The sequence below is a fragment of the Chelonia mydas genome, chromosome 1 (genome assembly GCF_015237465.2).
Source record: "Chelonia mydas isolate rCheMyd1 chromosome 1, rCheMyd1.pri.v2, whole genome shotgun sequence".
Lineage (NCBI taxonomy): Eukaryota > Metazoa > Chordata > Testudines > Cheloniidae > Chelonia > Chelonia mydas.
In genome coordinates, this window is record NC_057849.1 from 136,150,943 (window position 1) to 136,168,087 (window position 17,145).

Sequence of the window (17,145 nt, forward strand, 5' to 3'; positions counted from 1 at the left end):
TCTGTATTTCATTTTGAATATACAGTGTGTCACATGGGGCCTTTCTCTCAGAAGCCAAGAGAGAAATGCTACTCTTGCTTGAGTACGTGTCTGGAAGCCAATCTGTAGAGGCATTCGTTTGGGTTTGATTGTTGCATACTATGGACCGATCTGCAAATACCTGCCCAAGTGCTTAACTTTGCTATCCCAGATGGGGCTACTCACGATAGTAAAATTAAGCATGGTAAGTATTTGTAGATTAGGCTTAAAGCCAAGTGAAGCCATCAAACATGAGCCAAAAAATAAAACCCCTCCTAAAAAGATCAGGGTGAACAAATTTATGGGCCAGATACTGTCTGCCTGTTTTGCACAGAGCTGAGAATGCTGTGAGCACTTAAATATAGTAATAATAACAACAAATGACTATGACTGACCTTACAAAAATGCTGAAAATCTGATCTCCAAAACATTGAAATGGGGAGATGTTTCCTGTGTTTTGTCTTAACTTCTCAGCAGAAGGCCCAGTTTAATTAAATATTGGCCAAATTCCAGCAGTCACAAAGAAAGATACGATGGGGGCCATTCGCAGCCATGGAGATATTGAAGTGGTGGCAGATAAGCTCTTTTGGACAGGGATCATCACTCAGTGCTGTGTTTGTACAGCACCTAGCACATTGAGATCCTGGTCTATGACTTGGATTTCTAGGCACTACCACAATACAAATAATAAATATAATAAGTTGTGTTTTAGGGCCTGATCCAAAGCTCATTTAAGTCAATGAGAGTCTTTCCATAGATTTCAGTGGGCTTTAGATCAGCCCCTTTATACATAGCTAAATATTTACAGGTGATGTGTGTATTTGTATTTAGGATATTATCATCAGTAATCAGGAACCTTCAACCATAGCGCCAGGCATATGTTTTGACCAATTTCTCTGCCACCAAACCCCCCCCTTTTTTTTCCTTCTGGATTTAGGCTGTGGCCATTCCAGTTTCTGAGCTACCTCAGTCTTCCCTCTCCCTCAAGGGATTTGAGCCCACACTCCTCACCTCCTCCCTGACTCTCCACTACTGGATCCCTACTCCTAAGCCATTCTGCTCAACAGATCAACTTTGTAACCTGTCCCAGCTGCTGCAATTCTCTGGCTTCCAAAAAACCTAACCTGTCTCCTAAAGAATTCAAGGGTAATAGGATGACTCAATTATATTTGTGTTGGGATATAGGAATGTTTGTTTCCTTTGCTCTTCATAGAACCCACTCTCTCATGCATACTGCATTTCTCTTCTCTTGGCCCATCTCTAACACCCTGTTGCTTTCAAGTGCTCCTCTGCTGAGCCTCCCAAAAACTAGCACGTACAAATCAGCTCTAACTCAAGCCATTCCTATTGGGATTTCGGTGAGACTTACTGCTCCAGGGCATTTTATTCCGCTTGCCTACACAGCAATGCTTAATAATTTCTGAACACCCTTTGGTTTTATATGATTTGACCTGCAGCTGGAAAGGGCAGCTGAGAAATACTGTTGTTTAAACAAATATAGCTCAGTGAATTGTACCTTACTAATTTTGATTGTCTGAAATCTTCAGATGTGTATTGGAAATGAAAGAATCATAACAGCAAAGGTGCTCTAGCAAACCTAGAGACCTTGGTTTTTATAAACTCAAAGAAGAGCATTTGTCTGAGATCTAGAGGCCTTAGGATATGACAGTGATTGTTTTCCAAAAAGTGTATAATTTCTTAGTTTCAATAGGACTTTTAGCTGAAAAAAATTCAAAGAATGGGTTGTTCTCTACATAAGAAAATAATGAGTAAAATTTCTACATATGGACATGACTGTATAGGAATTAATTTTGCATAGAAGCTTGTGTCCATTGTGAAAGTGGCTGAAAATATATTGCAGAGGGTTTTGTAGAAGGAAATAACCACAGTGCTGAAATAAGCAGTGTAAGAAAATGCCCTTGAGGAGATGAAAAGCTATGAAATGAAAAGAAAAATGGAGTGGGGAAAAAAAGACTAATACTAGCATAGCCTTGAACGTACAGACTCCATTTTATATCTGTACATAAAGGCCATCCCTTCCAATAGAAAGAAAAAATGGACTGAACCTTTTCTGCACTTAAATGCACAAAGCTTTAACAGTTCAAAACAGATGCCTTCCTTATTCCAGTCTCTCTATTGTATCCCATCTCCAAAGCCCACCTACTGATAGGCTGCAGAAGTGTATTCGTTGTCTGACTTGCTTTCCTTTCCCTTCCCAGATCCATGTGGCATTTCCTGGGGATCCTCTGTAAGACCATGAATTCTACTATTCTCATGCACTGTAAAATAAATACGAGAATATTAGGTCACGTAAAAAAAATTGTCTTCTAAAGAAAGAACTTTAAATAATATTTCTTTGCAAAGGAACCTGTGAAATCCTTTATATGAGAGCATAGGTCCTAGCTTGTATGTACCAGTGATGCCCAGTAAACTATGTACACTTACATTAGTTTAATATTCCCAAGTGTACTAAATCTAATCTACTTGATTGTGAGGTACTACTTCTTCTTAATAATAATTTGTATGACAGTAATGTCTAGTGGCTCAAACGGAAAACCGGGACCCCTTGTGCTAAATGCTGTACATGTACATAAGAGACACATCCATGCCACAGTCTAAGTAGACAAGGTTGGAGGCAGGAAGAATTATCATCATCATCCTGTTTACAGATGGGGACTTGAGACAAACAGATTGTGACTTGCCATGGTCACGCAGGAAATCTGTTATAGAGGTGGGACCTGAACCCAAAACTCCTGAGTCCCAGTCCAGGTACCTAACCACATGACTGACCTAGTATCTTGGTTGTGTTGTTGATCTTGTGACTGCCATTGAGTAGTCACTATAACAAATACAAGCAAAAAACCCCTACAATGTAAAACAAGTATATTTATGCATCCCTACTGTATGAAACAAGTGTCTTCCTCCTTTCCTAAATTAGCCAGAAGAGGGCGCTACAATGATAAGGCTGGTTTTTAGGCTATTTATTTTTTTGCGTGGAGTGCTACCGAGAGCTAGCTGCCTTGTCAAAGGTATTATCTTTAATCCTCGCAAAGCCAGAGGGAGGTGAGGCCGCTGAGCCCCATGCAGGATAAGGCCCTATATACATGAACCATGTCCTGCAAACAATATGGAGAATAATATTGCGTGTTATGCTTCTTGAAACAAGATTTTTCAGGTATTTGATGATGAGAAAGATGAAGTGATGAAAACGTGATATCCATTTGAAAATGAGATGAAGAATTTCTAATAACCTCCCCCCTGGGGATTTGAATTCACTGTCCTGGAAACATAACCCAGATACTTTATCTATTAGGCTACACAATCTTGGTTTCAATGCAGCAGACTATACAGGTGTAAAATTAACCACCGGAGGGCTCTCCTATTGTTCCCTGACTGCAATGCTAACATATGGGAAAAAATAATTGAAAAAGTCAATAGTATGGGACACTGAGTACAAGCAAAGCCTGTTCCCTCATTCATAGCAAGATGTACCTGTATGTACGATCTCATGTCAATCAGACTTGCTTTTGGTTCTTGTAAAAAATAAAAGGGGGGGATGTGGGGATGAGAAGAATTTCCCTATGTTTAGATATACCTATCTTCACAAGAAGGGGATCTCATTGAGACAGTTTGCAAGTGTTGGGAGTGCATAATTGTGTGTGGAAATGCCAAAAGAATTGTTTTATTGCTTGGCACGAGCAGGAGAATAGCTTGGCTTGGTCCTGTGAAAACAGTAACAATAGTCTGGTAGTGCGCTCTGTCTCTCTTGGTCCAGATCACTAATGTGATCCCTTAAAACATAAATCTGGATTTAACCAATCCTAAAAGGTCATTGCTTATTGGCTACAAAAAAATGTTTTAAAAACTGCTCCAATACACATCTGTCCAGTAAACTAGAGAGGCTCCATCTGAGATCTCCTTCTAGTCTATCTGGTACTGTACTAAGCATAAATTTTAAAATTTGCCTAGATACACATTTATCCAATAGACTGGAGTGATTTCAGATTGGTTATTCAAGTGTTTTTTAATTAAAAAAAAATCCTATCTAATTATATGCATTTGCCCAAGAGACAGGAACAGCTGCAAAGGAGCCAGTCTGATTTCTCTGATAAATAGTCTGCATTTTATTTATATAAGTGCTCATAAAACGTGCCAGACTGAAAGCCCTAGAGAATCAAATCCTCTATTTATGGACAGAACAGGTACAGAGCAGGCAGCCACACTTCTGGCTTCCCCACACTGCCCTTTCAAATGCCTCAGATCTGACAAGGGAGGCTCCACCTAGCCTAAGGCGAAAGGGGCATCTCTCCCAGAAATGGGGAGGATTGCAGCTTGACAATGGACTATATCTGGGAGCAAAGAGAGCAGAAAAAGAGGAATAAGGGAGAAGAACCAGCATAACTTGGAGGAGGGAAAGAGGGCAGACAAGAGAGGATGGGGGTGACAATAAAGAATGAATGAGAGGGAAGGAGATGCTCCTCAATTTGAGAGGCAATGTGGTCTGTTACCTAGTGCACTAGACTGGGACTCAGGAGACCAGGCCTCTACTCAAAGCTCTGCCCCTGACCTCATGTCTGTCTGATTTTGGACAAATTTTGGTGCCTCTGTTTCCCCTTCTACTCTTTTTCTAGTCTGTGGAAAAACAAATCCCATATACTTTTCTTGTTTTCATTGGCTTGCTTAGAATTCCAGGTTACTAGTAGAAAATTATTATATTTTACCATCTGTCATTATCTTTTTCAAAAGAACAAAAAATAAAGGGACTGTAAAGTACAAACGACTGCCTAATTACAGATATGAAATTCATTGCATTAAGTGAAAAAAGAAGTAACATTTGGGGCCATACTGTCAGACATCATCTCTGCTTTACCTGCTTATGCTGGCAAGCTTGTCCATGCACTTACAACATATGTGCACATAGCATTTTATCTGCATGTGGCGATGCAGTAGTTGGATTAGTAGGCATTTTATTGGCACATGCAAGTGTATGTGGATTTACAAACGGGCATGTGCAAAACTGCATGTAGAAAATTAGAGGGCTTTTTAAATTTAATTTAGATTTAGAGGTGGGATTTTTAACAGTGCTCAGTGTTAACTAAACTCTGGTCCCATTGTAGTCACCATTACCTTCAGACAGTGGAAGTGGAATTAGTCTAGTACTGAGTACTCTTGCCCATAAAGAGTGACAAGTTCACCCTTATAAAATCAAGGTGAGAAGTCAATGGAGGCAGGATTTCCCTCATGGTCCATCTGTCACACCGTTATGCTTGTGTTTCCTTTCTCCGTTTTGGTGCCAGTTTAGTATGGAATGTTTTCTTTAACTCTGAATTGCTCAGATTCCACTGATACCACTGTGGGCAGGTGGTAGGTTCACTCAAAATGTAAGAGGAACATTGGTGTTAAAGCTGGTTTCAAAATTTCACATTTTTAAATTTTTCAATTGAGGGGGGAGGGGACAAATTTTCCACAGAAAGGTCTCTGTTTTGCCAATTAGTCAATGTAAAGGAGGAGGATCAGCAGGCAGTCCTAGGAGGAAGGCTGAACGTAACAGTTCAGTTCCAGCCTAGGAGCTGTGGCGAAACATCAAGTCAAGATCTAGTAACTACCAGTGCAGGGGGAAAAGGGAATGTTGCAGCTGTGACAGATATGGCAATTTCCTACAGTATCCTGGACAAACCTCACTAGATTAAGTTAAATTGTATTGAATTAAGTTTAAGTATTTTAGGAGTTTGTTTTGTATTAAAAATGCGAAGTTTTATGTATTATTGTGGGGTTGTATGTAACTTCTCTAGAGGAGAGACATGGCCAGTGTAAGCCTTTGGAAAGGTTATGAGCTTCAAAGGACAATTTTAAACAATGTGCCAGCCAGTTAAGTGGGGTTCCTAAGAAATACCTGGGGAGAGGTGAATACAAATTACCACCTCCAGTTATGCAAAGACCCAACCTTAGGAAGCATTGCACTGAGGAGGGGACCTGTGTCTGGCCGGTTGCCTATTTATGTCTCTGAGATCAAAGACCCCAACTGTATAAAGGAGTGACTGTGGGCCAAGCCATTTATGAACTGGTATCACAGAACAACCCCTGTATAGGGTTTGAAGGACTGACCACCTCTCAGAGCCCTTGTTGGACTTGTAGGGGTGACTTCTGGTTAGCTGTGTTTAGGTCCTTTTATTGTTTTAGTGTTTTCTCTGTAATGCTTTCACCTTAAGAATAAATGTGCTTGTTTAGGAAAAGCTGTGTGGTATCTTATAACTCTGGGCAATTATGCTGTTTGTAGCCTCTGAGTAGAAAAGCAAAGCAGGTCTACTGAGTCAGTCTGTCTTGCTGGGGACTTCACAGAGTAGGCAGGGAACCGTGCAGCCTGGAAAACCCTCGGTCAGTCAGGAGAGAGACAGAGGGTCTCTGCCTAAGAGACATGACAGGTGAAAAGCCCTTGCTGGACCATGAGAGGGAATTTTATACAGGTGCCATTGCCCTGAACGTGACAGCAGCATTACGCCATACAGATCCCAAATGGAGCTTTAAAGGAGCAGTGGAAAGGTCAAGGGCGATACCCAGTGAAACAACTGGACAATACCTACAGGCAGTTTACATTAATTGTTAATGGTTTATTTTAGAAACTGACTGGGTGCCAGCCTCACTGCTTCTGAGGATGTAAATGTTCAAGGCAAATTAGTCAGTGTTTTTGTGCATTTTGTTGGCTTGCAAGAAAAATGCAGTGTGGATTTTTTAAACTTAGAAGTTGAACTTGGTGCTCATAAAAATGAGGATAGTAACATTTGCTTCCCAATGAAGCGTTGTACAAACCAGGCAGAAAATCTGCATAATTCTCTGCGCAGCTTTGCCAATGCACCTCGATGCTGGCTTGCAAACGTCTTTGTTAGTTCAGCCTCAGGTCTCTGAAATGGAGATTTAAAATCATGCCAAATTGTGTAGCACTTTCCCATTCAACCCATCTCCCCAGTATGTAAATGGTACATCTGTTACTAAACCCGGCCATGGCCGCATTCTGAAGGAGTTCTGATTTGATGCAACTTTAGTTCAAATATCCAAGAGTGCTTTGGTACCTAACACCTGTCTCTCCAGTGTCACCTGCTGGCTGAAGAGTGGCTGTAGGGCTAGCACGTGGCCTGCAGCAATCCAACACTAGACATAGCATGAAAGGCTGAGGGGAATGGCAACAGTCCAGAAGCCCAGCCCCTAGGACAGAAGAACAGCTGGCAAAGATCCCTCCAGTTGAGTCCACTTTGCCCTAGGAGCACATTCACTGCCGAAAAAAAAAAGTAGAGCCTCTCTGGCCATTTTGAGAGGGAATGATGCAGATGGTGAAGATTAGCTATTCAGGACTGGATTGAAGAGCAGCATCAACATCAGAGGAGCCTGAAGAGCCTCCAGCCTCAAGGTCAGTAGTGGGAGGGTGAAGAAGCAAATGCCAGCCACAAGGTTCCCCCACCCAAAGGAATTTTATATTGTGGTGTTTTGATGGAAGAGGGAATCTGGGTGGGGGTTGGTGTGGGGTTGGGGAGAAGGCTACAGAATGCAGAAAATAAGAGCGGGACAGAGGCAAATGTCTACAAGTCATGCTTGCCTTGAGTGAAAACCTCAAGGAGAAATGGTGATTTGGGCTTTCACAGCAGAGGCAAGAAACAAGCAGGCAAGAAAAAGCATTTCCATCTGGAGGGGCTGGGCAGAGGTGGGGGCGATGGAGTGGGAACACCGGGATATGTGAAAGCCTTTGAGGGGTGAGCAGGAAGGGAACTTAATGACCGTTACTGGACATGTGTTTTGAGAGAGAGAGAGCGAGAGAAAGAAAGAGAATTAGATCTTTTGAAAACAAAACAAGTACATTCTCTCCATTTTTGAAGTGGCAGACCAATATGGCTCTTCCTATGTATCTGTTTAATACTATTAGTGTGCGAATTATTTCTATACTTTATATGATTGTTTATTTTAATAGTACTACAGTAGCATCTAGGAGCCTTAACTAGTACTGGGGTCCATTGTGCTAGTCGCTGTACATACACAGAGTAAGGGAGAATCTCTGCCCTCAAAGAGTTAACAATTTAAATCAGTAGTCCCCAAACTGTGGGGCGCACCCCCTGGAGGGGTATGGAGGAATGTTGGGGGGCACAGAAGGGCCTGGGCCAGCCCCATGGGGGGGCAAGGAGGGAGCACCAGCCAGCCCTGCTCTGCCCCAGCTCAGCTCTGGCTCCACTCCCAGCCATGGCCCCACTCCTAGCCCCAGACCTGCCCCCCGCTATTGCCCCAGCCTCAGCCCCCTTATCCCTGTCCATACACTCCCCCCTCCCCGGCCCAAAAGCCATGGCCCCACTCCCAGCCCCAGCTCCTGTGGTGGGGGGACGGTCAGGGTCATGGGGGGTGCGATGTGAAAATTTGGGGGCTAAATAGACAAGACAGACAAAGGGCTGGATGGGAGGGATGTGACACACACAGAGCGAACAATGGGGTGGTCAGCAAATGTCATGTTGGTGCTGCCATTTTTTTAATGTTGTAGGTGGGAGTATTGTTTAGTGAATCCATATTTGAAGAAAAAAATATTTGGCAAACAGTACGTCTCATGGCCCACTGTAATGACAGGCACTAGAATGCATGTGTTTGCCCTGGGATCCCTACCTTTGAATTTCCAGACTTTCTTGAGTATTAAGTTAGAACAATAACATTCCAGTCATGTAGATTTCTGCACTGTACCTACTTAACTGGTGCACAGATCCATACAATCCAGTCTGGAAAAACAGCTGCTGTCTAGTTCTAGTGTTTAAATCTATGTGCATTACATTTGTGATTATGAAAAAAGAAATGGCAGCAAATAGCACTTTCCATCAGAGGATTTCAAAGAATGCGACAACATTATTGAATTAAGCTTCACAATATCCATGTGAGGCAGGGAAGCATTATCCTGGGTAGGGAAACTGAGGCACAAAGAGATTAAGTGACTTACTTAAGGTCAGCAGAGCTAGGAATAGAACTCATATTTCTTGCCTGCCATTCTTGTGGTTTAACCACAGTGAAATAACAAAATGTTGCTCTGTAGGTTTTCAGTGATGTGACTGATAGAGTAGTTGCTCTTTTTCTCATTTTTGTTTTTATCGCCCTTTATAAGAGAGAGGTTCCCATGCATTCCTGGTACCCGCTGTGCCAATATAATTACACAGCACTGCATCTGTTATAATGACCCCTCCTTTCTCACACTCTGTTTTTACAGGTGCCTTCCTTTTTCCTAATGAACATGAACATACACTGCATAGACTATGACCTTCCTCCATGTCATCCTGCTACTGTTCTGGGGTGGAAGCTCTTTGCTGCTTATCTCTTCTGAACTCATTCGAGTTCTTTTTCATTACTTAGTTCATCTTTATTCTTTTCACTGTAGCATAGGTTTCTTTTTCTTTTCTTTTCTTTTTTTTTAAAGCATTTCATTCTTTTTTAAAGGACCAAATCCCAGAAAACAAGCCTGCTAAAGCATTCTCTCATCTGTTCTGCCTCTCTTCAGCAATGCCATTTGGACTGAAAATACCTCCTATTAAAATGAAAGGAGACACTGGGAAAGAATGCAGGCTGTTAAATACAATGTGTCATTGGGAAGTCTGAGAGACTTCCCATACTTAGGAGAGCTATAGCAGCCCTGGAATGCCTGCAGTAATACTTCCTAAAACATGTCTTCTCCTGTGGGCTGGCCAGAGAATTTAAACCCCTTTCCCCCCATTATAAGAGGCAGTTTTCCCAAGTCACCAGCATGTGGGAATGTTGCAGTGTGAGAAAATAACTTCCCAGTGATGAGTGTGTTCATTGCTTCCCACCAGATAAGTTGGAGTGATTAATCAGAATATGTTTCATTGTTTTTCTTTTTATCACAGAGCACTGTTAATGTAATTGCCAAAGAGCAACTGCTAGCCTGCACTGTTCATTCAGTCTGCTGAGGAGCTAAATGGATTTTTCTCATGTCAGCATGAGGTGTTCAGGAGTGCGGCCTCTGCCCTGCTCTCACAGAAGAGGTGGTGGCACCAAGCAGGGGTTGTAAATGTAATAATGTGAGCCAGAAGCCAATGTGCTGGAGACACGTCTTCTGCATTGCTGTGATACCAACCTGTTCACTGGGGCCAGAGTTTTCAGAACGGCTCAGCACCCACTAACGGGGCCAGATTTTGCAGGCATTCAGCTCCCATTTAAGGACCACCTCAGTAAGGACCTGTTCCAATGCCCACTGACATCAATAGGAGTCTTTCCATAGCCTTCAACTACCTTCAGGGGCCAGTCTTTCTAAAAGGCTCAGCAGCACCTGACATGATGAGCCCCTATGATAATCTGACTATAAGCGTCACAAGGGAGCTCCTGGGTGCTGAACACTTGGGAAAATCAGCCCATATTTAGATGCCCGTGTGAGAGTTGAGCTCTTTTGAAAATATTGTCTCAGTTATGGGTGTTGGGCAGTTGAAAATCCGGTCCTGAGTTCTTTTGACAATGTAGCCCTACATGCTACCTGATTAAATCCGCTTTGATGTCATTGAACAAGATGGAAAGTATGCAGCGAACTTTTATGGTCAGAGACAGAGTTTCCCTAAAGCCCCTTCATAAAATCCACACTTACAGGCATAGTTGAGTCACCAAAATAAACTAAGCACTAGCAAACTAAGGGTATATGTGATAGCAAGGCCACCTCCCATTAGACTGGAAGGAGTTAAGATGGCCAGGCAGGCCAGCTAACTCCACAGCTGCACCTGGAGGGGGAACCAGTGAGCAGAGAATTGATTGAAAGCAGGTTCAGCTGGGCAGGAGCAAGTGGGGCCTATAGAGCCATGAAGCTGGCAACTGACAGGCTACTGCAGCCACTCCCTGGGAAGAGGGAGAAGGGTTTGGAGCTGGTACACCTAGAGAAAGGAGGGGAACCAGGAGATGTAGGAAGGAGCAATAAGGGCTGCGGGAAAGCAGGTCAGAGTTCCTGGACTGGAACCCAGAGTGAGCCCATGTTCCCCTTCTGGCCACTGGGCAGTGTCAGAGAAGACTGCCTGAGATGGTTTGCATGGAAGGATTTTGGGTAATCCCTGGAAGGGGAAACCACAAAATGACCCCATTGGAGGGCCAAGTCACAAAGAGGAGGCTGCAGTTTCTGGGGCAAGACAGGATGGATGAAGACACTGCCAGAAGAGGGTGCAATGCCTGGCAGAGCTAATCCCCAGGACAGCCAGGAGGAGGTACCACCTGCGGGGAGTGGACCCTCTGTCACAGTATAGATGTACTGAGCTGGAAGGTGTAAATTCCAGCTCAAGGAGACTTACCCACGATGCTAGTGCTGATCAAGCTAGCGCACTACGAACAGAGATTATAATCCAGTCCCAAGTCTATAGGTACATACTCGGGGCGCTTGCCTCTAATGCTGCTCGCATTGCCGCAGCTACGTGTCTGTTTTAGAGAGCTAGCTCAATCCATGCTAGTGTCAGGGGTACATCTCCTCAAACTGGAGTTTACACCTTCCTGCTCGGACAGACCTACTCTAGTAGGGGTTAATATCTACAAATGCTACCCACATCGTGCATCCAATGACTTAGGGAAGATGAGCCAAAATAAGTCAAGTACCAGGGTACTTGACTTATTTTGAACAGTGTCCAAAACTTTTAGCAGTTCAATAGAACACACAAATATACATCTCTTCAAAATCGGACAGTTCCTTAAAGAAATGTTGAGAGCAGAAAATGAAAGTGATATTTCAAATTGGAATTCTTTGTGCTGAGCAAATAAGTAGTGCAAGTGTAGGTCATTCTCCTCTGTCTCTATTTGTTCCATCCCTCATGACTTAAAATTGAGGCCAAATTCTTTCCTCAACAATACCCAAGAAGTCAGTAGGTTGTACTATGTAACTTGGGCAAGAATTTGGCTCCTGGTCTCTAAGCTTGTTTTCCTGTTTCCAGAATATGTTTTATTATGTCCTTTCCCCATCTGCACCTGTCTAACTCAGCTTGTATTTCCAGATCTGCTTCCTACAGTTCAACCTTTTATGATGCTATCGCTGCTGCTTCATTGATACAATGCCGATCACTAACACAAAACACCCCTGTTTTCAGCTCCAGAAAAAACATTACCAGATGGTGGCTTTTCGAAATGAAAAGACAAGAGTCTGATTAATTGTAAAAGCATCTGCAGTGACAGCATCTTTCTGTAACCCAACCAGGTATTGAGAACTGTGTATAAACTAATGTGGTTTTCCCCATACCTTGACACTTGTGGAGCCTCTTAATGCTATAAAATTACTCCTCAAGTCACTGAGGTTAATGATACTGTGATGGTAACAGATGTATTTTATAATGGTAATTGTATTGATCTTGGCACGCATAGGCCAAAAGAACAGCACTTTTCTATTGAGTTGACGGAGACTTGGCATGCCTTATGTTCCACATTAACACAAGGTAATAGAGTCACAGAATATGCAAAATCATTAGTTCTCATTGTAGGAGATACTGTTTCCAGTTGAATGAGTGGTGTGTTGTCTGATATGGATTAACATGCCAGGTCTCACTGACCTGGAACTTGAGTGTCTTTTAGAGTCCCAGTTCTGCTTAACTAATAACACATCCCTGCTTTACTCAAAGCATGCAACAAGTCAGAGAAGGGAGTAGAGGTTTTTCAGAGCTCTGGGAATGTCAAAGATGCCAGACAAAAGAATGTACTACTTGTGCAAGGTGACAGATTGTCTTCTCTAGAAACTAATGATGGGCCTAAGCCAAAAACTAGACTCCATAGCCAAAGTGCCTCAAGGTTCAGAAGTATTCATTTTAGCCCATCTCTATTCGAAATTGAAGTTCTCCATTTATCCACAAACAGGGCTGGATTAATGTAGGGGCTTTAGGGGCTGCAACCCAGGGCCTCGGGATAAGGGGGGGCCCCAGAAAAATAAATCCATAATTATACACAATTCAGTGGTCACCAACCCATTGATCGTGATCGACCGGTCGATCCTGGAGCCTCTGCCAGTCGATTGCGATCTCCAGGCTGCTAAAAGTCCAGCGGCACAGCAGGGCTCAGGCAGGCTGCCTGCATGCCGTGGCCCCATGCCGCTCCCAGAAGCGGCTAGATGCTGGCACGTCTCTGCGGCCCCAGTGGAGGTGGGAGGGGAGCAGGATCTGCGTGCTGCCCCCGCCCTCAGCACCATCCCCTCAGCTTCCGTTGGCCAGAAACTGGCCAATGGGAGCTGCAGGGGTGGCGCTTGTGGGCATGGGAAGTGCACGGAGACTATCCCCTCCCCCCCCCAGGGGCATGCAGAGATGTGCCACCAGCCGGCCACTTCCGGGAGCGACATGGGGCTATGGCAGCAGCCCTGCTGTGCCACTGGCAGGGAGCTGCCAGCGGTAAGTGCCTCCTGCCCGAAGCTTGCATCTCGCACCCTCTCCTGCCCCCCAACCCCCTGCCCCAGGTCAGAATCCTCTCCTACACCCAAACTCACTCCCAGACCCTGCACCCCAATACTCTGCCCCAGCCTGGACCCCTCTCCTACACCCAAACTCCCTCCCAGAAAGAAACTAGTATAACAGCTGTTCTAAGGTAAGAAGTAGACTATTTTGAATTAACTTAACTCTATTCTACATGTTTTAAGACTGAAATGTAACCACAGAATGGCTTTATGTTAATTAAAAGGCAAGTTTAGTATAGTGTTAATAGCCTCGATGCCATAATTGTGATCATTTTGTTTTAAATTAGGAAAAAGACTTGTATACAGGGCCCCCACAAAATCGAATAGCCCAGGGCCCACAGGAGAGTTAATCCGGCCCTGTCCACAGAGCAGGTAAAGCACAGCCATCAGTAGCGTCAATAATGCAAGCTTCCCCACCTTAGTCTGTCACTGTGCTTTTTTTACTCTGCTCTGGTGAAATCCAGCTTTATTGGGATGAACAGGTAGTTCGTTCCTGAATGCTCATTCAGTCACTGAAGTCTTTTGCTGAAATGGTCAAGGAAGGGGCAAATTGTGTTGGTGGTTTTGTGATGTAGACACCTGCCCATTGGAAACTGGATTTATTTCATATCAGACATTGAACCTCAATCAGACAGCAATGACTTTTGCACCTTACAACCTAGACTAACCTTGAAAACATGCTCCAAAATCATCCAGAAGTGATCAGAAAAAATGCTTACTCTACAAACCAAGACCTATATGATTTCATGAGTTACATGGTGTTTAAAGAATGAGGAGTACTTGTGGCATCTTAGAGACTAACAAATTTATTAGGGCATAAGCTTTCGTGGGCTAAACCCACTTTGGGTTTTAGCCCACGAAAGCTTATGCCCTAATAAATGTGTTCGTCTCTAAGGTGCCACAAGTACTCCTCATTCTTTTTTCTGATACAGACTAACACGGCTACCACTCTGAAACCCGTCATCATGCATGGTGTTTAAAGAAGGCAAAGCTATTAGCTGACTCAAAAACCCCCTTGAAGTTTTCTATTTTAAGATTACATTTTAAGATTATTCTTTTAACAAGTTACTTAGGCTTCAAGTCAGCAAAGAATTTAAGCAGATGCTTAACTTTGAGAACATGAGTAAGCTATCCCTATTTATGCCTGTATTCAACATAGCCCTTAAAATTAAATACATGCCTAAATGCTTTGCTGAATAGGGATGGGATTACTCATGTGCTTCAAATTAAATATGTACTTGACTGTTTTGCTGAACTGGGGCCCAAGTCTGGTATTCCTTTAAAAGAAATTCATTATATATTTTTGCATAGTATATGGTTTTATTACTCTGAGTATTTTTTTAAGTGGGATTTATTGTACATTATGGATCATGTGGATCGCAGATCTATTTGACTGATTAATCTGAAAAGCAAAAATATTTTAACATAGGAATAGTTCATTTCTTGATTAACCATTCCAAGTAGAGGACGGGTAACAGCATGTAGAAGAGTTTTGGGTGTATCTATATCAGTATGTTCTGGGACTATGTACAGTGTTGTTTCAGGTTTTTCCATTGGTTTGTACTTGGGATATAAATTCAATTTTTGTAAAGACTGTAAGAAAAGAGACAACAGGAGCTTTAAATTTAAGCTAATACAAAGCATTACACTCAGAATTATACAATGTGGTTCGCTCACTCATAAAATACCATTTTCAATCCATGAAAATCTACAACAGATCAAAGGGTTCAAGACACAACCCAAACAATGGTGTTGACATTGGACGTTGCCAAGTATCTCTGGTTTCATTTTGTTTTGCTTGAGGGAGTAATTTAGCCAGGAATGCTTCGTTCAGCAGCAGTGTGTGGTACATACTGAGTACTGGAGCATACTGAGGTCCATTCTGTTTTCATCCAGATTAACAACTGGATTGACTGAGGCACAAAGAAGTTACAGGACTGGCTCAAGGCCACAGAGTGCATCGGTGGCCCAGCTGTTTTCAGAAACCAAAACTTTCCTGTCTCTCAACACTCTTCTTTAATCAGAGACGACTGGTAACTGCTGATAGGGGGAAGAGTATAATTTAAAGGTTCTGTTCATATGCAGCGGGGTTCAGGGCAGGAGTTTTGATTTCTAGAGCTACTTTTGATGTCATGTTTTATGATACTATGTAATAGCAGATGGAGATGATTCTAAAAGAGAGCTACACATGAAGAAGCTCTGGATTGCACTGGTGTGTTATAGCAATTTGAAGAACAAAGATGTTTACAAACCGATCCTTTTGATATGATCTTTTAGAGCTTTAGTGATATCAGCACCCATTCACTATGTCAGGAATCCATTCTAATTTAATCTTAAAATTCTTTTCCCTCTCCATTTGAATCCACTCTCCTGGGCTCACAGGGAGACTCTGGCTCTCTTGGGCATCACAAATAGCAAAAAACTCATGCTAACCCTCCTGGTAGCTATGATGTCTTCTGGCATCTGACTCTTCTGGTATCTATAATATCACAGCATGATGAATATGGGCATCACTAGTAAACCGGTTAAAACAGATTTCATGGCAGGAGGATAGTGGTTTGAAAGATTTTTTTAAAAGTAAATTAAAAGCGATTTCTAGGCTCAATATCCTGTGTCCAACCCAGTTAGCTGGGACGTTCAAGTCACGTTTCTGAGCTTGCCTACAATTCTTTACAGATCACTTTAACCTAGAGATGGACCAAAACTAGGACACAGAATTCAAACCACTCAAAAACATGAGGAAGATCAGATCTAGGTCTAGATTTCAACTTCACAGCTGAGGTTTACTTGTATAAACTCTTAAGCATATGCTCAATTAGAAGCATATGAGTAGTCCCATTGAAAGCAATGGAACTGCTCAAGAGCTTGGACTTAAGTACGTGTAAGTACTCTGCTGCATTAGGGCCTTTAGAAAAAATGAAATAACATCATTGTCACAGTTTCAGGGAAACTGCACTTGTATTCCCCCCACATTGCCCCTGGCCCCTGCTGCCTCCCCCAGACCCCACTGCCTCCCCGGGCTCCCCAACTGCTTCCTTTGGCCCTCCCCCTCCATCTTCTTGCCCCCCCTCCCCCAGCCTCCCTACTTCCATTGCCCTGAGCTCCCTTCTGCAGCCTCTCACGTACCTCAAGCAGGCTCTAGTGTTGAGCTGTGGTAACTGCAGCTGCTACCATCATGGTCTCACTTCCCTGCTCTGGGTATCACCTAGTGTGTGGCTCAGCAGGAGCTCTCAATACTGGTGCCTTTCCCAGGCACATCCCCCTCAGTGGCGCTCAGCCCGACTCCCACCCTGGTAGAAATCGGGAGGGTTGGGGGGCACATGGCACCTATGGTTCAACTAATTTACTGCAGGGCTGTCTTTCTACAAAGTAGACTATTGGGTTCCCCATGGCACACAGTTTAACACCAGAAGGAGCCACTGGATCATATAGTCTGACCTCCTCGATATCCCAGGTCACCAGCACCACCCACCATCCCCACCCTACAGTCAACAATCCAAAAAGGGTGTGCTTTCCTGGGTAGTTATAATCCGCTCCAAATTCAGGCTAGATTATTTTCTTTTGGAAATTAAAAAAATGATGAAAATGAAATGAAAATGATTGTAGCCATCTTCTCCGTGAGTGAGTAGTGCCATTTTTTCTCTTCACCTTTACGAAGTCACTGGACAAAAAGAGCTAAGCACATTAACTTTGTTTGGATTTATTAG

General features: G+C 43.2%; 1 protein-coding gene across 1 annotated transcript in view; it reads left to right on the forward strand.

Annotated features, from left to right (window-relative positions):
- BEND2 (BEN domain containing 2) overlaps positions 1-15,693 on the forward strand; it is a 57,907-nt gene extending 42,214 nt beyond the window's left edge. The window contains exons 16-18 of the mRNA XM_043537909.1: positions 956-7,420; positions 9,894-12,202; positions 15,335-15,693. The gene's annotated coding sequence lies outside the window, so the exon portion shown is untranslated. The remainder of the gene's footprint in view (positions 1-955; positions 7,421-9,893; positions 12,203-15,334) is intronic.
- The last annotated feature ends 1,452 nt before the right edge of the window (positions 15,694-17,145 follow it).